The 27,069-nt window shown below is 35.9% G+C and overlaps 1 protein-coding gene across 2 annotated transcripts in view; it reads right to left on the bottom strand.

Moving 5' to 3' along the window:
* LOC126380689 (UNC93-like protein) overlaps positions 1–18,537 on the bottom strand; it is a 66,177-nt gene extending 47,640 nt beyond the window's left edge. For both annotated transcript variants that reach the window (XM_050030264.1, XM_050030263.1), the window contains exon 1: positions 18,299–18,537. The gene's annotated coding sequence lies outside the window, so the exon portion shown is untranslated. The remainder of the gene's footprint in view (positions 1–18,298) is intronic.
* Positions 18,538–27,069: the final 8,532 nt, after the last annotated feature.

The raw sequence follows: 27,069 nt of genomic DNA, 5'->3' as shown, positions 1-27,069 counted from the left end.
AATACGTGATAAAAAAACACGAGAACAGTCAGCGCTGACGTGTCATTAAGTAGCTCTCCCTATTCGTACGGCCAAGTAGTGAATGTCATCTGGGCTAATCTACAATAAGAGTAGTTAAAACGTTGTCATACCCCAAATCGACGCCATTGTGCTGAAATAGCTTAACAAGTTTGAACGCACAACTTACAGATTATCTCAAACTGAACAATTGGTCAGTTGGATTAGTTACCGGCCTTCAAGTACTATAATGAGGCAACGGCAATGATTTATTGGAGAACAATTTTGCGATTGCTACATTTAAATTTTTATACTTGTATCACGTATCTTCTTGCAACATCCTCGGTGTCTCAACTAGAGGGAGGGCGATAACTATAGTTGCAAAATCGTAGTATTTATATAATAGGTCTTTACCTATGAAATTGCCCTGCCGTGTCATACGAATCTCTGCTATCTCAAAAAATGCTGTTTTGAGTAAATCGCCTTTAAAGTTTTTTTCAGTTAATCGTCTGTATAGTTCGTATTAAGTGAAATATCTGTCATCAAAATATCAGAAAATAATCTAAAATGTACTCTGAATAACAGGCACTTTTGATTTTTTTCTTTATTATAATAGTTTTTATTTAAATCGAGTTTAAGAGTTGTGCATGACCACTCTTCCATAGAGATGTGGTCACGCGGTCTGTGCTATATTAAGTTAGCAGAGTTTGGCACATGCAGCCGGTTTGTTATTATAACTTTCTATCTATGCTAATTATTAGTTGTAAGAGATGATCGTTACAAGCTTTCTATAAGGACTGCTTTTTGGGGTAGCCCGGGTTGAGTAGACTAAGTGAAATGGATACAAGGAATATATTTATATTAAGTACTTAGTTTAATTTTGATATCTGCAAAATTGGAAATATTAATGTACAAGTTGGGAATTTCTTTTTTCTACCCTGACATACTTTTTTTGCTTCGTACACATTCATCAATCAGCAATCAGGAGCTCACAATTATGTAATTTTATAATTTTAAATAAAATAATCTAAAATATAATGAATGTTTAGAAAAATTATTTGTGAAATATACACTTCTCATCAAAAAAATCGAAACACTTCCGTTTTCATTGTTTCTGTCCGAATTTAACACAAAAAAGAATTCATACGATGAAAAAAAATACATAAATGTATAGCTGGCAGTTTGGCCATTACAGTAATAAGCGAAAATTCTAAATTCAAAATTAGAATTTCATTTGTTTATCTTATAAACGAAATGAATCACTGTTTTGAGACAAATGTGTGTTTAGGGTTGGAGTACATTTAGCGTTTAAAAACTAAAAATTGGCGCCTATCCTTAAACTTTTTGTTTTTTATTTCAATACTGTGACTCTGAAAAAAGGTTTTTTTTCTAAAACGTATGGATACTTCGCCCACAGAAGCCGCCCAAGTTGTGGCATTGCTGGATTCTGGCCTTAGTCAGCGTGTTGTGGCTGCAAGACTGCATCTAAGCCTGTCATCTGTTCATAGAGTCTATAAACGTTATCGGGAGACTGGTTTGTTCACGCGCCGTTCAGGATCTGGCAGGAATCGGGTCACTTCTGAGCGAGATGATCGATTTATTGTAACAACTTCTTTAAGAAATCGACGCCTTAACGCTTTTCAACTGCAGCAGCGGCTTCGTGTTGTACGAAGGGTGGCTGTAAGTGACTCTACAATTAGAAGAAGGTTGAAGAATCGTGGACTGGTACCGCATAAGCCAGCAAATGGGCCGAAATTAACTGCAGACCATCGAAGAGCGCGCCTTAACTTTGCACGTGAGCACCTAAATTGGTCATACCTACAGAACCGCCACCATAGCTGACCTTTTCTTCAATGCAGCATTGTGCATAGCATTCTCCGTCTCTTCTGTAGACCTTGTTCCTTCCGTCGTTACCATACAGCATAATTTTACACTCATCAGAAAAGAGAACTTTGCTCCACTGTAGGTATGACCAATTTAGGTGCTCACGTGCAAAGTTAAGGCGCGCTCTTCGATGGTCTGCAGTTAATTTCGGCCCATTTGCTGGCTTATGCGGTACCAGTCCACGATCCTTCAACCTTCTTCTAATTGTAGAGTCACTTACAGCCACCCTTCGTACAACACGAAGCCGCTGCTGCAGTTGAAAAGCGTTAAGGCGTCGATTTCTTAAAGAAGTTGTTACAATAAATCGATCATCTCGCTCAGAAGTGACCCGATTCCTGCCAGATCCTGAACGGCGCGTGAACAAACCAGTCTCCCGATAACGTTTATAGACTCTATGAACAGATGACAGGCTTAGATGCAGTCTTGCAGCCACAACACGCTGACTAAGGCCAGAATCCAGCAATGCCACAACTTGGGCGGCTTCTGTGGGCGAAGTATCCATACGTTTTAGAAAAAAAACCTTTTTTCAGACGTCCCAAAGTCACAGTATTGAAATAAAAAACAAAAAGTTTAAGGATAAGCGCCAATTTTTAGTTTTTAAACGCTAAATGTACTCCAACCCTAAACACACATTTGTCTCAAAACAGTGATTCATTTCGTTTATAAGATAAACAAATGAAATTCTAATTTTGAATTTAGAATTTTCGCTTATTACTGTAATGGCCAAACTGCCAGCTATACATTTATGTATTTTTTTTTCATCGTATGAATTCTTTTTTGTGTTAAATTCGGACAGAAACAATGAAAACGGAAGTGTTTCGATTTTTTTGATGAGAAGTGTATTATATTCAAACTTCTTCTCAATACAATGAAAAAAATGGGATTCCAACAGCATGTTTGCAATCATCAATCACAATGCCATAGCTAAAAATGGCATAACCTTCAGGAATCGATTAATTCCTCCTCACAATTTTCATCACTCCGAAATCATTGGCACACATGCACCACCCCTTACTAAAACATCTGTTGAACCCTTACTAAATTTAACCATCCTTAAGGCCAGCACACCACACCCCCTTGGAAACACCTTCCAGTAGTTCGTCGCAAAATAAAATAATGTTTTCGTGGCCAAGAGTCTGCATTGTCGTACCTTCCGACGACTTATTTACTCTTTCTCCACACAATCTGCTAGACTGCATAACTCCCCTCTCCCGAAAACTTGTCTGCTATGCAAGCACGAACTGTACCAGATACGATGGAAGTTTGCACCGGCTCGAAACATACTCCATATGCTTTTTGCAGCCACAAGCGTAGAAGAGTCAATCAAGACGATCATTGCTGAAAATGGATCTCCACTCTCAACAAGAATGTACAAGAATGGATCCTGTGAAGTTTGTACTTCAGAGTAAGAATTTGGTTTTCTATTGCGAGGGACAACCCTCGAAGAAAGTAGAAAATAAAACTATAAAAACTGGCCTCCTCCGCCTGCTTCGCCTCAGTATCATATTTCACCCTTGAGACAAACATCTCAATGAACAGAACCAATGTTCTTGAAAACAGCAATCCCCACAGCTAGCCTGGGCATGCAAATTTATAGCCTCCTGCACATCCACAGCAAAAACCTCGTCAACAGTAGGTACCTTCATTATTTAGATCTTCCTCTAAACATCTATGGGACTTATTCCACATATGAAACCCGTATATTCAGAAGATGGAGTTAAAATTGAAAGTACTGCCAAAAAGCTTTTAGCTTAGGATCATATTTACATACTATGGATGTGGAAACCAACCGTAAAGGATTATTTTTCGAGAAAGGCAGTTCTACTGCAGGCTGAAAAGTCCATAATACAGCATCAGCATTCTGTCTCTGTATTGAACAACCCTTGCAACCACAAGAACTTGGCTTTGAATTGTGACAATTATACCTCACAAAAGAAAAATATAATTCTCTTCTTGGCTATGATGAGATCAATCAACTCGTCCTCACTTGTGACTGCAGAATACACAAAGCTCTGGAACCAGGGTACACCCTCATGGCAGCTGATACAGTTCCCGGTTGCACAGCAAACTCTTGAATTCTCGAGAGTAAAAGAGATTGACGATCTGACAGATTATCACAAAAATCGACAACACAGACAGTCCACAAAACCTGAATCCGTTTCGCGACAAACCACAAAAACCGCTTCCAAGGGGGTATAATATGTATATTATACCTTTGCTGGGTTCTATACATAGAACCCTTGAAGAAGCCGAACTCAGCAAAGGTTTAACAAATGTTTTACAAAAAATCGCATTCGGCGAACGAGAATCATATAGGAACAAAAGCAATAAACAAAATAACCCTGTGCTCATGAATTATTCACGATTTTTATGCTGCAATTGATGGTCAAAACTAAAAATAATATTAATAGCGATGATGTTATCGCTTGCTCAGTTATGAAAGGGTTACATCTATTGCAATTCTTTATTCAACAAGAAAAGTCACAAGACCTTATCATCCTCATCACATTTGAGTATGCTTTCTCACAACAAACAGTTTTCCAGCCTGGTATTGTATCCTCCCACTGATGGTTCTTGCAAAACTCGATCCTTTGACCAACGGTTCCAGGTAGTATCACTGTTCTAGAGAAGTTTCCCATTCTTATTCGAACCAAAAAATATTTCCCCTTTATGCCTGGTTCAAAGCATTTTGGGTCCTCGATTTCTTTCTCAGATTCAGGAAGTGTTTCCTCCCTGGGCGCCGGGTTTGCAAGTACAAAGAATGTCGCGAATCGCTAGGATTGCCTTCGTCGTAGTCACGCCTATCTATTGTAACTTTTAGTTAGATGAGTTAGGCGTGACCCACATGCAAAAAAATCAAGTTAGCAGACTTTGTCAACCTCTGTATCTCAAAAAGTATCAATAAATTTTAAAATGTTTTTACTGAACTATGTAAGTCATAGGATATAAACCCCTTTTGCACTGGTTATTCGTAACTCGACTATTTTAAGATAGCAGACTTGTGCGTGACACGGCAGTGCCGTACCGCAGTACTGGCCATTTCAAATCAAAATCATTTTAAACTAATTAATTTTATTTTCTATCTATCTATTTATCTACTCAGCCTATATCCAACCACCTCTTTCACGCCATCCATTTTAATTTTATTTTAAAGACATGGAATTCTTATTCCAAAAGTAAACATTTGTTTATTGATTAATATGATACGTTAAAAGTTCGAGTAATTATGAAGTACGAGTACCATCGTGGCAGCAACGCGGCACTGGCGGCACGCAACATCAACGACGTTTGCGGAGCTAACACTACAAACTAACACACCACCTGTTATTGGTTTGCACGCTTCCGTTCTGGAAATTTCAACCTGACAAATGAACCTCTCGGTCGTCCGAAGACTTTGGTTGACAATGACGATTTAAAGCGATTGTGGAAGCTGAAGATACACAATCTACGGCAGAATTAGCAGCAGCTTTCGACATTAGCGTCAAAACAGTAATGGTCCATTTGCATGAAATTGGCAAGTTAAAAAAGCCCACGAACTCAATGATCGCCAGCGCTTCGAGACGTGCTTTGCACTGCTTAACAGACACACAAATGAAGGAATATTTAACCGCATCAATAAACTGCCACTGCGTTGGCAAAGAAGAAAGATTTAATTTTTTTCATACTACAAAACGTAAATTTCATAGGTAAAGACCTAATATTAACAAGCGTCTAAGGAGGGACGTATACTAATAATAACAAAAAATGTTACTTCCTGAAGAGGAATGTAGAGATATTGTAATGAACGATTGATTTGCACATGCAATGTAATCGTTACTCTGTTGTAATTTTTATGATGAATTTTGGCTATGATTTTACTATCACACCCGACCACATTTGTCTGTTTCTAACTGATGCTATAATGGGTTTCCACTACATATGGCATCAGTTAGTAGCAGAGTAATGGACTAGCTGTAGTGGACAGGTACGCCTGCCAGAAAGTAAGTACTGAGTCAACGGTAGCTAGGTAGATGAAACAAAAGTTGTTTATCCAGAACATCCTGAGATATCGCGACGTGTCGCGATGAACATGCTACATGTTAAACACAATGTACATTATAATTGTGTATTCACGTGTCACCTATCCACACGTTTATTTGCCCAACCCGAATCGTCACATCTGACGTTTATTAATAATAACCATATTGAACAAAGAAATCAATATATTATTATTCATACGTAATGTGTCAATACAAATTCTCAATTATAGGAGATGGAAAAATAACAGCCACCACAATAAAAATACGTGGTTTAATTTTAATCGAAATTAAGGAAAGTTTCATATTTGCCTATTCACATACTTTATGGTCACTGAAAACATAATACCTATATTAATTTAAGAAACTACCATTTCATCGTCAAAATCAAAAATTCATAATAAAATATCAACAAAAACTGAACTGCTTATAATTAATTGGTCAAGACCAATTAGGAAATAGGAAAGGAAATTTTGTTTCCTATTGAACAACTAAAATGGGATCTAAAAATATGAATAAAATTAATATATTGATTTCCAAATGATGAAAATCAACCAGGTAGTTCTTTTAATTGACTTAATAGGATGTTTTGAGTGGACTGTGAGCCTTTCACTGAGTCCACTAATATGGGAGTTACACGATATTAAAATATCTAAACCCAGTTTCTTTCAATTCGTTGCACACATATCAAACCGTAAATAATGTGTAAAGCATATTTTAGTATAAGCAATTTGCGATTCGAGTATAAATCTGAATATGCGTGAGTCAAGACGCAGGAATTTATTTTAAAGAGGAAAAAGTGTTATTTAAATGTTTAAGGAATGTGTTGTCCATTTTATTTTATTCACATTGGTGTATTTCTGAAACTAAAAAACATTAGTAATGAGTGTGTTAGAATATGCAGCCGTTGACCTCTGGCTAGCCGGGAGAAGACACCGAACAGCTTTGAACTTCAAATTCAGAGAAGCTACAATGTATTTTTGCAAAAGGTCAATTGTCTGACCTCGGAAATTGGCTCGAGTCGGCCACTTAAACTCACATTATGTACAGCTTTGTAATCTTTTATCTCTTTTCAAGTCTGACCGTGTCGCGTGTAATTTCTTTTTGACAAATCATAAATAATAATTCAGCTGTAAACTGAGAGTGGGATCATTACTAAGACTTAGCTGAACTCACAATATTGTTCGGTTATTGTTTCACTTGTGTTTAATTAGTTCTCTTAATAAAACTACCTTCATTATCGATGTTCAAATGTGTAAAAAACACACATGACATAATTCGTTTGACAGAAAATAAACGATAAACATGTCCGGAACCAATGATCGGCTTCATAAACGGAACGCTACGTGTACGTCGTTCTGCTAACGCCTGCTGCAGCCCATGAACGGTGACGCGACACGTGACCGGCTCTCTTCGTGTATAATGGTCGTCTAGCTAACTGCTTAATTTCTACATTTCGATTCTAGTCATTACGTAGCACTTAGGCATTCGCAAAAAGACCTTTAAATAATAATAATTCCTTTAAAATCTGAGCTGTCGAATGTTTAGGTTCGTTTACCTAAGTAAGCGAACCCTCTGAAAATGGGATAGCGCTATGGAAATGATGAAAGTATAATTCCTGTTTCCAAATAATCTGAGGATGATAAACATCTCGGATTATAAGAAAAATATTTGAATCAGTGAGATTATTGGCATATTTTCAAATTTTTAATGCCAAGAATCGGCAATTATTTCTGCACTGTTGGTAATATGACTCACCTAATATCGACTTGTTCTATAGTTAACATATAGTTCTATAGTTAACCTACATAGTTGGTATGCTCTAAAGGCTTTATATTTTAATAAAATGTACAATCTGAAATTAATTTGGTGGTATTCTTTCCGCGATCAAACCTTAAATCCATTATTGTTTTCCTTATATTTTATTTGAGTTCTAAAATTCGTTACAAACTTGTTTGCGAATTGGAAATAAAAATCCGTCGCACAGAATATAATGTTTGTTTCTCAAGTATCAAGGCAAAAATATTGAGCCTTAAAAAATATATCTTTTTTGTAAATATAACAGTAAAAAAGAAGAAACTAAGTATAAATTGAGCAGCATATTTAGTGATGAGTCGTCAGCATGAAGCTTTTTGCAACATGCAACCCTGGTTAGCACAGGCGAGCGCAGATGAGACCGGATCACGGCGCTATGCGTGGCTATCCATTGTCGATCCAAAGTAGCCTCATTCGCTTCGACTAAACGATGTCAGCCGCTTATCTATGCCAACTTAACGGTCCTGCTCCTTGAATATTTACTTTGTCCGTCTCTAAGATTTCTCGCATCAATACTACTGTCGAACTAAGCACCTCGAACTAGAAAACCTGCTTCATGAATACCACTAACACTCACTCACTATCAATTAAAAACTAAACTAATATAATGATGTCATGTTTAGCGATCGGTCTATAAAACATTCATCCGGTGAAATGTTTAATGTCATTAGAGTCATTACTTACAATTCGAAATTATCAATGTTTATGGCTTACTGACCTGTTTTGCTCTTGTCTGCGTAAACAACATTTTTTATATACGTAAATTAATGTGTATTTATACATATGTAAAATAAGGCAAACATAACATTTTTAAATCAGACTTACAATAGATGTTATATTTAGTTATTTTATTCTAAATGTTACACGGACATCATCAACTATGTTGCGTACAATGAAGACATTTTATACAAAGATACTTTATGCGTATTTATAAACTTCTTTTTCCTGGTTAACTATGCAATCTGAATGCTTTACAATACAGGAAGTAAATGCTAAACTGTATTTATATCAGCTTCAGACGGAAGAGAAGAAGAAGAATCGATTAAGTGTAGTTTCCGTCTGACGAAGATTTGAAATCATATTTTTTTTTCAACGTGAAGTTTTTTTCGATACAAAACTTGAAGTCGACGCAAATATAAAATGGAAAAGATTAAAACCCACATGTAAAAAAAGCAAACGTGAAAGAAGGTATAATTTATTCAAATCCACAAAACAAAATAAAAGTAAATCGTTATAATACTCGTAAAAGGTTCTCCCACAATGTATACGTAGCCAATCACGATCCTCCAAAAAATGACTGCAGATAAAACGTGCCCGCGGATGGTCAGTACTTACAACTTAAGTTGTGCTTGCAGAGGACGTTTATGTCCTCTTAGTAGGAAACATCGTGGACTGTTTAAATTAGAATATTAATCGAGCTGCAATTGACCTCACGGAAGATTCTAAGGATAAGGCAGTGCATGTGTTTCAATGTTACCGGTTGACCAAGCAGTGTAGTTCATGCCTTTTACGTATTTTTACGAGGACGTTATATTGAAAAAGAATTGCAAGTTATGTAATAATATGTTACTGATAAAATTTCGGAGTAGGTACGTAATTTTATGTTAGCCGTAGAATGTGATCAATAATTATTATGTATGGTTTAAATATTAAACGCAGCATTGTCAGTAATGACCACTAATGAAAAAGTGACTAATCCTCATTAAAGTAAGCAGTTGTGACAAAACATGATATTATTATCGGTCAACCTCTTTTAACTGTATCCTAACAACAGTATTCGAGAACACAAAACAATAACAAACGTGATTTTACTGTTTCTTTCATATGTTTCTTCGAATTCTAACTAATAATATTACCGTTGCAGTTTTCCGCTCGTTAGTTTTATAAAGCTATCAAGGTGATAATGAGAATTAAGAGATGACATGGCACCTGAATTCGTCTGATGCTATAAAGATGAACAACACGGAACCGTGATTGGTTTTAATCAAAATTTTAATATTTAAATCAATTCTAACATTGGATTACAACATTGTTGACTTTGGCCTCTATAACCTAACTTTATAAACGTTAATAAATTAATAAAATTATTTCTTCTATAATCATAATATAGTCAGTAGATAAGTATGTCGGAAATGGCACAGTCAGCGCAAGTATGCAAGCAACATCTCGAAGGATGTAGCAAATTGAACGACCCATTAACCAGCAAGGCAGCTGATGAACAAAATCATTAAGATGACAAACATTAAATCGTTGACACAACAATTCTAATTTTAGATATTTTAACCATTCTAAAATAAATTAACCAAGGAATCTAAAATTCGTACTGATACCTGTAGGTAGGTTTTTTTATATATTTGTTATAGGGTGTGTAGAAGTGTAGGTGGTAACTATTTATACTGCCACTGTCGCTACAGCAAGGAACAAGATAAGGCTTAGTTTTATAAAAACTAATGGGCTAAAATAAAAATTTAACTGGGCGTTAGAAGAGGAAGTAGAACGATGATTATAAAAAATCTACATTAAATTGTTTTCGAGAGCAAAGCCGGCAATTAAGAACCAGAATGAAGCAGTTAGACGCAGCCGACCGCTTATACAGCGTTCATTGAAACAATTAATTAAAATCGTTGAAGTATCACAACTGTGGTTCGATACGTCGTCCTGTTAATAGGGTCGTAACTTTTCTCATGGCCTACTCTGATTGAAGACCCGTGGAACGCGTAGTTATATACCTACAACATATAGGTATACATATATACGGAGACATCTATCAATCTTTACCCGTAGTAATTTTTACCTTAACTTAATATTTTATTTGCTCTACAACGGGCCCAAGTAGCCTTTTTATATCATTAATACCTAACAATAATATTAAATAAAAGAAATTTTATATTATTCACAACTTTAACAATTTATATTTGCTTCAACATTATAGTCTTTTATAAACTTAAAAATTCTAAACGGACATAAGAAGTGGGTTTTCAATATTGTAATTTTACCAGTTATCTTCAGTAGATGAAACCGACTAGCAAGCGAGAATATATGCCGCGTACAACGCTATAATGTTATAACCACCCGTAACAAAATCACCATTCAAAACAATCTCGGCTTTACATACCGATGCATGAACCTTCTAAATTATACAACACGTATTTTTTACGACCATTTACTCAATCTTACGTTTTATAAAACGTGTACATACGATAACTATACGATTTTCTTTTTTTTTTAGTTTGCGTGAGTATTGATTAGTCGTTTTAGTTTATGAGTAAGTACCTGAGTTTATTTTAATATTGTACAAGAAACTTCTTAGCATTCATAATAAGAGTTATGAGAGAAGTTAGAGGCGGCAAGCAACCCGACAGCACAGCGATATGGAAATAATTTCAAGATTGGCGTGTATTGCCATTTAAAACAATAATAATTGAAAGTCAAAATGTAGGAAACTATCGCCTGTGTGATGTCGATCCTTCAGACAAATTTTATCAGTTTTGGAAACTATGTCAAGAACAATAGGAAATTATCTATTGAGGTCTTTTTTTAATTTTTGGCCTTCCATTTAATTAATACCATTCCATTTTCTCCGGAGTGTTTTTTAAAGTATAGGTAATATATATTAACAAACATTTTCATCTCAGTACAGTATCTGTATTTTCAAGGAAAACGCAAGGTATTATGTATATTTTAGTGACTATCATAAGCAACTCATTAGGACTATTAGTCTGTTGGTATTTGGCCATTCAGCGGCGGTAATAAAACTAGTCTTACATTATCTTTGCATGAGATACAATGGACATGCAATTACCCGTATATTTATCTAGATATTACTATTGCAAAACAACAAACTTAAACAGAAAACGCTGATATAGCTACCTATCTAGGAAATTCTGAACGTTTAATGGCTAAGATCATAGAGTAGGTATATTCATTTTTTAAAACCTCAAGCATAGATTATACTCAAGAATACTTAGATTACAAAATACAAAACTTACACAACTGATTGATCTGATCAGTGACCAATGTACCTTTCCGCTACGTTAAACTAAATAGGTCTATGGTACCTAGGGTGGTACGGTAAGATTTGTACTTTAGGTTTTGAGTTTTACACATTAGCGTAATGTTTAGTTTACAAAAATATTATAATTGTCTAACTAACCATAAAAAATATCTCCTGTGGGAAAGGAAATAAACGTAAAATTAAAATATTACCTTCTCTATTTCATTTAATGGACCGTTTTGTTATAAGTAGAAGAAGGCTCCTAGAAGTTCTAAAACCAAACGATTGACCGATAGCTGTCCCAAGTTTTAGAACTTGGGACAGCTATCGGTCAATCGTTTTGTTTTAACTTTACTAACGAATCGACGATAGCGTGTTGTATTAACCACTATCTCTATTTCCTTCGCCTTCCAGCTTATCTTGAGACTTGTTGTAACTTGTGAGCATAATTTGTAATTTAGGTAAATGTATGTCTTTGACAAGTATTTAGTTTCCGTGTATATATTTAGTTTATTAATGGGACTTAGATCTTTGTACCTACTCATGCTTTCAAACGAAGTATGTTTTTATCTAAATTACAATAAAATACTTACTAGTCCAAGTACGATTATTAATTTACTAGCTTTTGCCCGCGACTCCGTCCGCGTGGCGTGTTATAAACAAATCTCAAATTCCTTGTTAAAGATCTTTGTGTGGGAGAAAGGTTAAAAAATGCTTAATTTTATTATTTTTAAATGAGGTTACAGTATAAGTATCTCAGTTAAATAATGAATTGTTATTAATTTCTAGATTATTAGTTTATGATTTGGTTTGATATTTTAGGAAAATACGATCAGTTTCGAAAATTTACACAAAATTTAAAAATTACAACAGAAATATGCCGTGAAACGTCCGCCTGGAAAATTCAACAGAAAACTACCTACGAAAGATTTGAACCATCCAAGAACAGTGAAAAGTTCGCCCGCAAAATTCAATATTTGACACGACCATCAACGACGTCTGCCCTCACGCGTCTGCCGCGTTCCGGTTGCTCACTCGGGTATCTGCCCCCCCTCCGCGCCTCGCCGCCGCTGTCGCCGCCCCACAAACGCCGCCGCGGCCGCGACGTTTCTTGGTTGCCACTACCGCGAGCTATAAATTTCAAGCCTCTAACTCGCTTCCCGTTCCCAGGGAAATTTTTAACTTTGCATTCACTAAGGTATATAATATATGCATGTCAAATTTCAATCATCTAACTTATGCAGTTTAAATTTTTTCATACATTTTTTTTTACCCGCCAATTCCCATTTTTCAAAATACAGCCATAACTAAAATTTATATTTACTAAGGTATGCATGCATGCTTTTATTCGTAGCATGCATGCTAGATTGAAAACATCTATCTTACGCGGTTTAGATTTTATCATACAAATGTTTTTTCCCGCTAACTCCCGTTCCCGTGGGAATTTTGCAATATCCAGTTGCAACTAAGCTTTAAGTTAACTATGGTACCTGCATGCCAAATTTCAAGCGTCTAACTTAAGCGGTTTAGAATTTTTATACAAAAGGGTTTTCCCGCTAATTCCTGTTCCCGTGGGAATTTCGGGAATTCCTTTCTTAGTGCACTTACGGTACCTAAGCTGCGTCCCTTCCTAATTTCAAGTGCCTACGTTTAGCCGTTTAGGCTGTGCGTTGATATGTCAGTCATTCAGTCAGTCAGTTTCTCCTTTTATATAAGTATTTAGATATTTCCGTCATACATGATTTCTATGTAACTTTAACCATTAAGGCTGCTCACGCGACGGAAGCTTAAAAAATGAAGTAACTTCTCCCGATTTCCCAAAATTTCCCTTCACTACTCTGCTCCTATTGATTGTAGCGTGATGAAAAGTATACTATAACCTGCCCAGGAGTATGAAGAATAATTGTACCAAGTTTCATTAAAATCCGTCCAGTAGTTTTTGTTTCTATAAGGAACATACAGACAGACAGACAGACAAAAATTTTACTGATTGCATTTTTGGCATCAGTATCGATCACTAATCACCCCCTGATAGTTATTTTGAAAATATATTTAATGTACAGAATTGACCTCTCTACAGATTTATTATAAGTATAGATTATGAAATAAAAAAAATATCGGAGGAATTTATACTTGTGCGGCGTTAACGTCAGCAATAAGCGTATTGGCGTAATTTATGCATAATGATAACGACACTAGCCTTTTATGTGAGTTTTTTCATGTCATAACTAATATCAAATAACTTGTTTATCTACGTATGAAATAAGCTTTTTTTTTCAAAATGCTACCTCGTGTATGAGTCATAGGATTATTAATTCCTTCCTAAAGGCAAGACATGATCCGGTTAATGAAGCGGTTATACTCGTACCTAATTATCTGATGCGATTTTTAAATTTCATATGAATAACTTAGTTTATATTTACTGCACAATTGAATATTTCCAGCCCCTTCTATAGAATAATTGAAGATTTTACATTATTCTGATTAGTTTTCATGTAAACTACTAGTGGGAAAACTAAGACGTATTTAACTTGCAAAACTAAAGTTCTACTTAGGTACTACATAAAAACAAATCGGTAAGGAAATAAGCATTCTTCTATATCCTATTATTAGATGTAGGTACATAATTTGTCTGTAGGTAAGAACAATATTGGAGAAATATTTTCTTGTTTCATATTTTAGAGTGCAATTTTTCCGTATTAAGGTATTAGTTTTAAAAACTGTAAAGTCTTTTAAATTTTGGGTGGTATGTATTAAGATAAAGTGCTTGCATTATACATTTTAAGCAAGGTTTAAGATAAAAGCTATTATAAATGGTTTGGAAGTTAGGAAGTATAACACTTACATAGCGGTCAACCACATAGGTACCCCTCCTTTTTGCTTCGCCACAGTCGGGTAAAAAAGGAATATTAATTACGTTTCTGTAAAATCTAAAAGCAGAAATAAAGAAGAGATAATTCGATTTAAGCATTGTTCGTCCGCATGTTGGCGATAAACTTATTTTACAAACACAATATATTTAGAGTGGTACACAAACCTCGTCTAAACCTTGGCTGACTTAGAGTACATTTGCCTATAAGCAATACCGAATTCTTAAACAAATGCTTTAGACGTAAAAACGACTATACCTACACTTGTCATTCGTCACACGAATGTGCCAATAATTATTTGTATTTACTAATGATTGACTTTTAACGGTTAATTTTGAAATGTAGTCGATGTATTCGTGATCCTAAACGCCATTTTGTGTGTACATAATACTAAATCTGTCGTAACGCGACATGAAGGTGCGGTTGCTGATTGACCCCCGCGACCCTAACTATGTTGCATTATTGTCATAAATCAGTATTTGTTTTATAATATACAAGTTTTAAATGTTTTTACAGTTCATGAAACCTTGGCTGCTGATTGAAGTTTATTACAAGTACGAACCACGAATGCGTTTGCTTATATTGCCAAATCGGAGCGGTCGTGGCGCCTGCACACCCAACTGATGTAAAACTGAGAACCGTCGGAAAACCAGTTTCTGCTTATCTCGGAATCCGTTTCCAAGACCGGTTGTTAGCCATGTACCCATATCTGCCCAAATACAATAAGCTGAAAAAAATGCCTGACCTGAAAAATGGCAAAGGCTTATATCAGATCTGTACCCATTACTGAATGTCAGTTATAACATATGAATAGCCAATTCTCGTATGGATATAATATGGTTTACAGTTACGATTTGATGTCATCTAACAGTATTTGCGAAATTAATACGAGTCTTATATTCATTGTTTGAAATTAGTTATAGGTAATCTATCTGATCCTAAAACAGCACGTCATTCACTTCTATAAATACCTCGTAAAAATTGTCAAGGAAAATTTGTAAGAATTCCTTAACGTTCGGAATTGATTCTTTAAGCGATCGACTGTCGTCGTCGTCGTTTTCATCCTTCAACAACGAATACAAAATTAAGTGTTATTTAAACACGGTTTAAACTTCCCAGCTGGGTTATGCAACACGTCCACCTTCCACATTTCTTCATACCAGCAACAGAACTGACGTCGGCTAACTAGACCATACTAGTTAGATCCAGTTAATTTAAAATAACGACGCACCATTTTAAAGGCTTTTAGACACGGTTGCATGTTGTTGAGACGCTATTCAATAAATTGATTATGTTGATGTAAATATTGTGAACTTTAAATTGAATACAAATTTAAAAATATATCATAATTGCCTGTTACATAAGTTGATTCATTTGAACAATGGGTTTATAAATATGCATATTACCTAAGTACTTATATATAATTATTTCCTTTCTTTTCAACTGTTTGCTGTCAGAATAATAATGTTAAAGATGATCGAACGGATTGCAGAATGAACCTTATGTTTTTTTAACCCCAATAAGGAGGACAGAGGCTTCGAAAACGTCGCGAATTCTCGGTATGCGGGTTTCGAAATCGCACGAACGTAAACACGTCCTCCTCAGTCCTCCGACTTGCGACATTGCAACAATAATAGACTCATGCTCCAACTAGGCTAAGGGCCTGCGTATACGCCGCTTGAATAATTTCCTTGGGAGCCGATATTGCGGAAAATTAAATAATAATCAATAATAATAAAAATACTTATGAACACGTTTTGTAGTCAGTACAACGTCATTCTGTAATAATATTTTTTTTAAATCAGCAATTAATGCCATCCTATTTGTTTTTTAGAATTTCGTATTTTTTACGAAATTTTTCGCCTTGTGGGTATTATATTGTGTATTTCATGTTCACAACAATAATATTTATTTTCGTATTCTAATATGGCACTGGAAAGAACCAGAACTGGCAGTAAACTCGTCGAGTTTGGCTCACAATAAATGACGTCAACCTGTGTCTACGGGACGTCTCTGGTTTCCTCCATGTAGTTCAATGACTTATAAAACTCAGTTACTACCTATACATACATAACTTCTTGTCCTTTATCCATAACGGGTTAGGCAGACCCACAAGTTTGGTGTCAATAAGATAACCTGCAACCACTTCTCATATTCATCCAAAGATAAATCTGATGAACCACAGGATAGCAGGTTATAAGTCCATCGCTCAAATAGAAGAAAGTTTATAATATTAAAGACGATATTTACAGCCACATTACTCCTACAAAATATTCAGACAATAATATCAATTTATAAGTGACTTAATAAGCTATATATTTTATGCACCTTTCATTTGATGATATTTTTTTTTATATATGTAGCAAGTAAGTATATCTTATATTAGCAACTAAGTAATTAGTTGAATTATGTTAAAGATTATTTTAGAAGTGTAAATTCATCTAAGTAGATTATATTTGTAATAGGTGACTTATTTGTTTCATTTGCTATGGAGATTGATCCTTTTCTGGTCTTACGAAATTAGGACCTAATTCTTGTTAAACTAGTTATTCGGCGGTTACCGGTCAACTGAATAAGTACAAAATTAAAGTTTTCTTTTATGTATAAGTAGAACAAAGTTATTTGTTTAACGATTTAGATAAGGGACATTTACTTGTAGTTAATATTATTCAACTATGTACACTGTTCTTAACTAATGGTTCACAGCGATAAGTATCTATGTACCTAACTATAATTTTATATTCAGAACCATGGTAATTATTTTCTTGTACATAATAAGAATTTTCCGGTGTAATTACTTAACACGAGTTAATAATTAAATAAAGTTTAATGCAAGTACAATAATAACGTTTGGCGTAAAAAGGAAAGTGCGTGTTATCAATGTGGCAATATTAAAAGGTACTAGATATAAAGTATGTACTCATAATTACGTATAAAAATTTAGTTGATAATTTTAGTCTATTTCATTAAAATACCTATTGATGCTACACAACTTTTGGTTTCATAAAAGAAACTTGATGTGTAAATATTTACACTAAACTAATAGGTAATGTACATCGACAAGAAATTGGAAATAGTACAAGTACTTACATTCCATAGAAAAGAAAATTGATTAGGTATCAGTGCTTAGACAGGTAAACATAAAACAATATTATCGCATAAACTTGGTCTACTAGCCACCAGGTATGTTATTTTCGTATTACCCAACAACTCTACTGCTCGGCTAAGTGTTATTAAAATGGGTTTTGTGTTCCACACCAGCCGGCGGTGAATAATGCGCGAACAAAAGAACCAAACATACGCGTCGAATTGAAAGCCACTTTTCACTGTGACATCGATATGGAATATTATGCAAAAATGCCTATTAATTCTACAAAACGAAGAAACAGTTTAACGAAGCACGACTTCATAAATTATTCACTCGGAGACTGAATATTTACAAATACCGTCCGAGCTGGTTAACCTTAACAGTACAGTGTCGTGCCTAAAGCATAGGTAATCCGTGCCAAAGGGAACGGCCAAGCGACAAAACGTCAACGCGTATCTGCAGCGTATTGCAGGCCGACCGCAGACGCCCGCGCAGTCTCCACCGCCGCACTCAAGGAGCGGGCTTTTTGGAAAGTCCGGCCAAAATAGGTCCAACACCAACCACGGCGCCGACGTCAACTCGCTATGCAGAAAAACTCGCAATGCCTGTTCAAAAACAAAAGTGCAAAACTTACCTGTAAAAAAAAATCAGAGGTCCTGATCGCTGCGGATTCCTCGTCGGATTCTCGTGTCAAGAGAGTAGTCCGGTTTTGCATTCACGTACCGAAGCACGATCACACTGCGTGAGAGAAAGGGCGCGCAACTCGTTCACAAGCGAGCACTATCGCGTGTTGAGCGTCGGCGGTGCGATGCGAGAGTGGGCGTCGCAAGCGTGTCGGCGTTCGCGGCTCTCGGGTTGGACTGAAGGCCGCGAGGCGCGGGGGCCACTTTATGATAGTGGCGGCGGCGCACGCGCACCCCGCCGACCAGCGCTTAGCAGCCTGCAGGCCTGCGAGCGCGGTCGCTGTGGCTCCCGAAGAAAATCTACTTTGTCATATTTACTAACAGTACAAGTTACAGAACCTTTCAGGGTGAAATTAAATACGAACATTTTCATGGTCCACAGCCTCATTGGTCATTAGACCAATGATAGCTAGAACGTTGAGCTCACGATCTTAGATCTTAATTTTGAGAATCCGACGCGGGGTCTCACTATAGATCACTTTGTCAGACTGTTCTTTGTTTGGCTATGACATTGCAGGCTGAATCACCCGATTGTGCTTCGGAAGGCACGTACACACGAAGTTAAGCCATTGATTCCGATTACAGCCTGAACACCTACATTGACCCGTTCGTTCTGGAGCAGCGTACTTCGTACTCCTCCGGTTGTTTAACAAGTGGCCTGTACCCAGCAGTTGGACGTGTATAAGCTGCTTAAGTTATGTGTAAGATACCTATCGTTTTAAATTAAATTGAATAGGCAAAAGAAGAAAATGAAATTAAAATATTACCCATTAACAATAAGTAGGTAAGTAAGTAGTAGTAACATTATATGTCGACGCAGTAGCTATGATAAAAAGCCGCCGGTAAGTATTGCTCTCTTAGATGACGATGATGATGAAAAACAGTCTGCTTGTAAACATATAAAGCTATTTAAACCTACCTAAAATTAATACCTACCTGCCTACCTGCTTAAAATGATGGTGGTTTCTGTATTAATTTTATATACAGGTAAGTACTAACCCGCAGATTGCAAAATATAACGAATTTGGTTCTAAAATAAAAATAAAAATAATCTTTATTTTCCGTTCACAAAGGTAACACAAATTATGTAAAATTAACTAAGGTAATGATACACACTACAGTGCCTTTGTGAGAGACTGGTGTTCTACAAGAAGGAATTGATAAGTTTATAATAATTAAAGCAGTGCATTTTTACGCTTATATTTCATAGTTTCAGTAATGACACCCTAGTTGTACTATACTTACCACGAGTACAATACAGTTTCAGACCTTGTATAGTCACACGTCAGAGAATGACCTTGTTCACGTCAATTATAATACGACCTAATAAGTAATAAATGACGATAGGAAATCATCGCGCGTCCTTCATCATTATTTGCAAAGCTCTCGCATAATACCAACGACTGACATTGGTTCACTATAAACAAGATTATATTAGTCGCTTGAGATTTTGTAGGACATCGGTTCGAAATCGTTTGAATTTCCAGTCCGTACAGGAAATAAAAATACCTATCTCATGCGTATCATCATCATTTCAATTCGTTTTGTTCAAGTTCAAGTAACTGTTTCCGTTTTAAAACTGCATCACACGATGTTATTTATTTGTGTTAACACCGCCAAACCACAGAAACACTCCTACGCAGCATGAAAATATTCATTCATAAATATTCTTACATTGGGAAAACAGCAAGATATGTAATTAGGTATAATTATAATAAGTCTTTACCTATGAAATTACCGTCCTGCAGTACTGGCATTTCAAATAAAAAAAATTTTTGTTTGGCTAAGAATTTTAATTTCAATTTAATTTTATTTTAAAAACATAGAATTCTTTTTCCAAAAGTAGTCACATTAGTAGTTACAGTTTCATAGCATTTCAATCATTTTCGTCATCATGGATACGTTAAAAGTTCGAGTAAGTAATCATAGAATATGCGCACCGTCGTGGCAGCAACGCGGCACAAGCGGCACGCAACATCAACGACTTTACGGAGCTAACTAACACTACAAACCAACACGCCACCTGTTATTGGTTTTCACGCTTCCGTTCTGGAAATGTCAAAAATGCCTACAAAACTTACCTGCAAAATGAACCTCGCGGAAAATGACGAATTAAAGGCGATTGTGGAAGCTGAAGAAATACAATCTACGGCTGAATTAGCAGCACCTTTCGATGTTAGCGTCAAAACAATAATGGTCCATTTGGGTTAAATGGCAAGGTAAAAAAGCTTGACAAATGGGTGCCCCACGAACTTAATGATCGCCAGCGCGAAGTACGGGTCGAGACGTGCCTTGCACTGATCAACAGTAACACAAATAAAGGATTTTTAACCGCATTATTACCTGCGATGGAAAATGGCTTCTGTTTGATAACCACAAGCGCTCAGCAAGTTGGCTAGATCCTGGTTCAGCACCTAAACAATACCCTAAACGAAAACTTACCCCTAGAAAAGTGATGGTCATTGTTTGGTGATCTAGCGCCGGTGTGATTCATCACAGCTTCTTACCAAATGGGAAGAACTCCAACCAGCATTAGCTAATCGCTCGTCTCCGCTGCTCCTACACGACAACGCGCCCCTCACACTGCACAGCAGACGGTGTCCAAGTTGCAAGAACTGGGTTTGGAAGCTAATATAAAATAAAAAAACAAGTCCGAAAAAGATGTTTTTTCCGTTGAATAAAATCAAAGCTGAACGTTTACGAAGGCTTTTCTTAAGGGCTGGAGTAATGTTAAAAAGAAAATACCTACCAATACCTAACTATATTTTCTATATGCCAAAACTCGGCATATAAACATCACCACAAATTTTTTATTTAGTTTGACAGATGTCTAATCTAACGATTTCAAATGCAACAAACTGAAACGCTGAAAATAAGTATTTTATTGAAACAACTAATTTATCTATTTAGTTTTAAAAGGAAATATTAAAGTTCAATATCAGCTTTCGACATTGGGTACGACATAGTATATAATATCTTTAATAACCAATAACTTAGATATGAAGCACACACAGGATGCTAGTGACATCGTAACGAAAACTTTGAGGGATGATTCAGACCATGATTCTGAGTTGATATCAAGAGGAACTTTCCGTCGCAAAACTCATGTTGTTTTTAGTTTTATTTTAAATTATTTTCAATTCTATACTTATATTAACTCAGAATAATGAGCTCAATCATCCCTATAGTATTCGTTAAGATGTCACTGACATCCCGTATAATAAAAAGTTGCTTGATATTTGAATCACGTTATGTATAGAATTATGTTGCTACGTATATTGCTTCTCTTTATTTTGATCAGAATAATAATGGGTGGAAGATGTAATTGTACCTGGGTGTATTAAAAAGGATTATTTTTATACCCAAAAACAAAGTAAAAGATGCATAAGTCTGTTAATATAAATACATGAAATTAGAAGGTTAAACGAAAGAAAATCTGTATTGTTTTTGAGGAACGTAGCCTGAAAAGACCCTCATTATGAAACGTCTCGTAAATTAGGGAATATGTATGGTCTAGGACTAAGAAATTAAAGCAAGACATTTTTTGAAGTCTTCTTCTAAAACTGCCATGCCCTATCGGGCGTCGGTGACCACCACCGCAAAGTCTTCCCTATTCTGATCCAGTCTGGAGAGCGCGGCTGCGTCCCTATTTTCAGCCAATTTATCCTCCTTCTACCCCTTCCCCGTTTCCCATCTATTTTCCCTTCCAAAATTTCCTTTAATATGCGGTTTTTTGAAGTGAAGTTTCTAAAAAGCTTATGTTATGATATAGTAATATTAGAGTCCAAATTGTACTTTATACTTTATACTCTCCAAAATCATAGGTACCTACTTAATAAATGTTAAGTAACAGTGATAAATGTGTTTACTTTTATGACGAGTCATTACGTTTAACAAATCTAATAACTAACATTCTGTCTAGTTTTGTGTCATGGGTAGAATTTATCCTGTAATGAGAGTGTACAAATAAAGTGGCCAGTACCTAGTTGTTAAATAATGATACCGAGCAATGAAGGACAGTGTACAAGATGATGAAAAATAAGCATATGACAAATTAGTGTAATGGTATTAAGCAGGTACTACATCATTAAACTAAGCTAGGCAACAGTACTCGAGCATACTTAGTGCGTATTGTATCGCGTCACAATTAGTCACAACAATGTCTGTCGGTGCGGAACTTCCCAGGCTGCCAGATGCCCTGTAATTTACATTTTGACAGACACTCATTTAGAACTAATTTATTAGCATTACCTACGTACGTTATGGTTATAGTTAGTCGGATGAACGCGACAGGACACGTGCCTGGGCAGGCCGCCCCAAGAAGTCACGTAGCAAGCCGACTAGGTAGCTAAGTACCTACGATACGATTGCATCCAGAACAAAACCATTTGGTAAAACACATAGATATTTAGTTTACTAGTTCTCAGAATGTGACTTATCTTTAACATACTTGTCCAAATAGCGGCACTTTGTAAAAATGACACATCTAGTTGTAGATAATAAATAACTTGGTAAAAAATACTTCTTAAAAACCAATGTGGCAGCGCTTATCCTGATTTTGACCCGTTTAAAAAGTTGGTTTTAATGTATTTTGCTGTAACTGTTTTAAGGTGATTTGAAGCATAAAATACTTAATATCATCATATATCAATCAATGAAAAGTTTCCCATTTAATAATGAAGATACACACACAACGTTGTTGACTTTGTTAGTGTTAAACTAACCCGTGATTTCTATTGAAAGTAAGAAAATACTCCTTAGATGCTGTTTTGTTTTGATTCCCGCGCGAACAAAACAACAATAAAGTAGGTAGGTACATAATTCTATAACGACCTCTGGGGTCCAGTGATTGAGCATTGGGCTCACGATTCGGAGGTCCTGGGTTCGATTCCAGGTGGGGACATATCACAAAAATTACTTTGTGGTCCCTAGTTTGGTTAGGACATTACAGGCTGATCACCAGATTGTCCGAAAGTAAAATGATCCGTGCTTCGGAAGGCACGTTAAGCCGTAGGTCCCGGTTACTACTTACTGATGTAAGTAGGTAGTCGTTACATGAGCCATGTCAGGGGCCTTTGGCGGCTCAATAGTAACCCAGGGTTGATGAGGTTGGTACTCCACCTCACAACCTACACGATAGAAGAAAAATAATTCTATAATTCAAGTTCTGATAGTAACGCGATACTGTACTTAATAATTGATGAACATGGAAATTAGCATTCATTTGTGAAATCTGTTTATTGAGTGGAAGCACTGTATGTATATATTATACGTATACGTAGTTGTTCTCAACGTCCTGTCCCTGGCAAATAATTTTTAAAATTCGAACACGATTTTATGAAAATATAATTCCTTTTATTTTTTAATATTTGACTTTTATTTTAAAACAAAAAGCAATAAAATAGTTGTTATAATTAAACCGAATAGGTACCTACTTATAGTTGTTATAGCGCTACAACGCTGTGGGCACACGCCGCGTACCATTTTCAAGTTGCTCAAAAAAATTAGTATTACGCATAGGTTTGTGTACCGTACTGATAGACACAATAAAGTCTCCAGTGTTGAGGATAAGAAAAGAATTGTCTGACCACGCTCCGCTAGAACACCAGCAGTGGTCAAAACTATAAAGGCGCGCATAACAAGAAATCCAGTCCAAAAACAGAAGTTGTTGGCGTGTCAGATGGGCGTCAGTAGAAAAACAGTAAAAAAGTTTTTAAATGGAGACTTTTGTCTTCGAGCATACAAAAAAAAAGTGGGCACTTACTTAATAATAGGTCATAATCGTCTAAAAGCAATAAGGCTTAAAAGATCCCGGGAGATTCTTAAAAGATACGTGAAAACATGACACCGTAATATCCTCTTCACGGATGAAAAAAATCGATACTGAAGAGAAGTACAATAAACAAAATAGAGTAGAGAGGTACAATAAACAGAGTGTACGCTAAGCTCTGAAGAAACAGGAAAAATAAACCGCGGGTGCAACATGGCCATCATCCATCATCAGTGATGGTCTGGTTGGGAGTGTCCTATTACGGACCAACTGACATTAATTATTGTGAAAAAGGGGTCAAAACCAGTGCAAAAATGTACATCAATTTTAGTTGGATAAACTTGTCAAAGACCTGCCCAGCACGCTATTTTCTGGACATCAATTCGTGTTCCAGCAGGATTCTGCGCATGCACACAAAGCCATGACCACTCAACCCTGGTTTGAGCATCAAGACGTCGACTTTATATTACTTTATATAGGCAGGTCTTAGAAGGGAAGGTCTGCAATAAACCCATAAAAATTTGGAGAGCCTGAAGACATCTTTACGAAAAGCAGTCGCTAAAATCGACTTGAATATGGTGCGTTCTGAGATTAGACAACTGGCCGCGCTGATATTCAAAATAATGGTAGACACTTTGATTAATTTTGATTAAGTTATTCTGATTCCTTATTAAATGTACTTTATATTGATATATCGTAAACAGCCTATATACGTCCCACTGCTGGGCACAGGCTTCCCCTCAATCAACCGGAGGGGTATACTCCACCACGCTGCTCCAATGCGGGTTGGTGGAGACCAACGGCTTAACGTGCCCTCCGAAGCACGGAATCATCTTACTTTTTCGGACAATCAGGTGATTCAAGCCTGAAAAGTCCTTACCAAACAAAGGACAGTCTCACAAAGTGATTTCGACAATGTCCCCATCGGGAATCGAACCCGGACCTCCAGATCGTGAGCCTTACGCTCTAACCACTAGACCACGGAGGCTGTTATATATATTAATATATAATTTATTAAAACTGATGAGGTAGTACTTTTGTTATTATCATTAAAACAATTTAATTTATTACAGAAATTTCGGACCGACTACGTATACTACTAGCTTTTACTCGCGGTTTTATTTGTAGGTATTTAGTTATTCAACAATTATGCATAGACACTCCAAGCTACGTTCCTCAAAAACAATATAGATGGCGCTGAAGAGATTTCCCTTCGTTTAACCTTGTCATGGATAACATACATAATATGCATCTTTTATCTTTGTTATTGCGTATAAATGATGACCCATTTTATTATATACAGCCAGGCACAATTACATCTTCCACCCATTATTATTCTGATCAAAATAAATAGAAGCAATCGGTATAGATAATGTAATCTAAATATCAAGCAAAAACTATGTTTATAATAATATGCTTCTGCCATTACATTGTATTTTTGAATAATGATGTACTCGAGTAATGAGAAAATAGGTAATTATTACGTTAAAGCTGTACAACGCCATCTATACAGGGTGTTAGTGACATCGTAACGAAAACTTTGAGGGGTGATTGAGGCCATGATTCTGAGATGATATCAAGTGGAATTTTCCGTCGCAAAAGTATGGAATTGAAAATAATTAAAAAAAAAACACAAAAAATTTCAGGAATATTCAGACTGATAATTCCACTTAATATCGACTCAGAATCATGGTCTGAACCATCCCCCTCAGTATTCGTTACGTTGTCACTAACACCCATACCTACTTGTATGGCTACCGTATGTACTTGTGTGGGGTGTAAGTAACATCGTAACGAATACTGAGGGGGATGATTCAGCTGATTATTCTAAGTTAATATCAAGTGGAATTTTTCATCGCAAAAGTATAGAATTGAAAATAATTAAAAAAAAAAATAAAAAAAATCATTAATTTTGCGACGAAAAATTCCACTTGATTTTAACTCAGAATCATGGTCCGAAACAACCCCCTCAGTATTCGTTACGATGTCACTAACACCCTGTATATTGTTTTTGGTGAACGTAGCCTGGAAAGTCCCTCATTCTTGAAACCTTACTTAAAATATATAAATGGAAGTACGTTATCTCAAAATAAATAAGTACAACCCTAAATTAATATAAATAGATAAAAAATATTTTCTTGTTTCATACTTTTTTGAGCGCGATTTTTCCGTAGTAAGGATTTAGTTATTAAACTTTTCTTCTTCTCGTGATTTTTATCAGTTTATCGATCCAGTCACCGTATCAGTATCACTGACCCGTGTCATAATCATTAATGTGGTCGGATGGTGACACGTGGTTTCCCTAGATCATTCACCCGTCCACACTAGGCATTACAGGTAAATAATCGGTGTTTTAATCGGTAAACTTCTCACCAGATAGTAAGATGTGGCCTCCAATGAAGCACACTTAACTAGTAGACGTCTGAATCGATCTAGCATCCAAATGTGTACAGCTATAGAGTAAGCGTTATTGGGGCGTATTAGTAACACTACCTGACTGAACGCGCTCCCAAGATGACTTTTAGATTTCCAGGTTTCACGTTAAAACAATTTATTTTGCTTGGCTTCACAAAGTCGAAGCTTATTGTCAACTAACAAATCATTCTGTTAGTTAAGCCTTGCCACGTGAATAAAAATGATTAAAATATGGACTCAGATGTGTCTGTGATGAATGACACCGTGTGTTGATAGGTAAGAAGTAAAAAAAAAGGTACAGTAGTGTATTTGCTATTAAGTGTTTCAATATTCCTATAGGTCCAGTTGTTACAGTCTCCGACATTGCTCATACTGGGTACGTTTATGAGAAAAATAATCACAAAGATAAACACAAGCTCCAACAAACATAAGTAATAATAAGTTATAAGTACAGGCATAATAATATATAGGAGGTAACTGTATAGTTAGGTACTAGGTTGTAGTTAGTACCTATTTTTAGATAATTGTGATAGACAA

This window comes from Pectinophora gossypiella, chromosome Z (genome assembly GCF_024362695.1).
Source record: "Pectinophora gossypiella chromosome Z, ilPecGoss1.1, whole genome shotgun sequence".
Lineage (NCBI taxonomy): Eukaryota > Metazoa > Arthropoda > Insecta > Lepidoptera > Gelechiidae > Pectinophora > Pectinophora gossypiella.
This window is presented reverse-complemented; position numbering and strand designations above follow the sequence as displayed.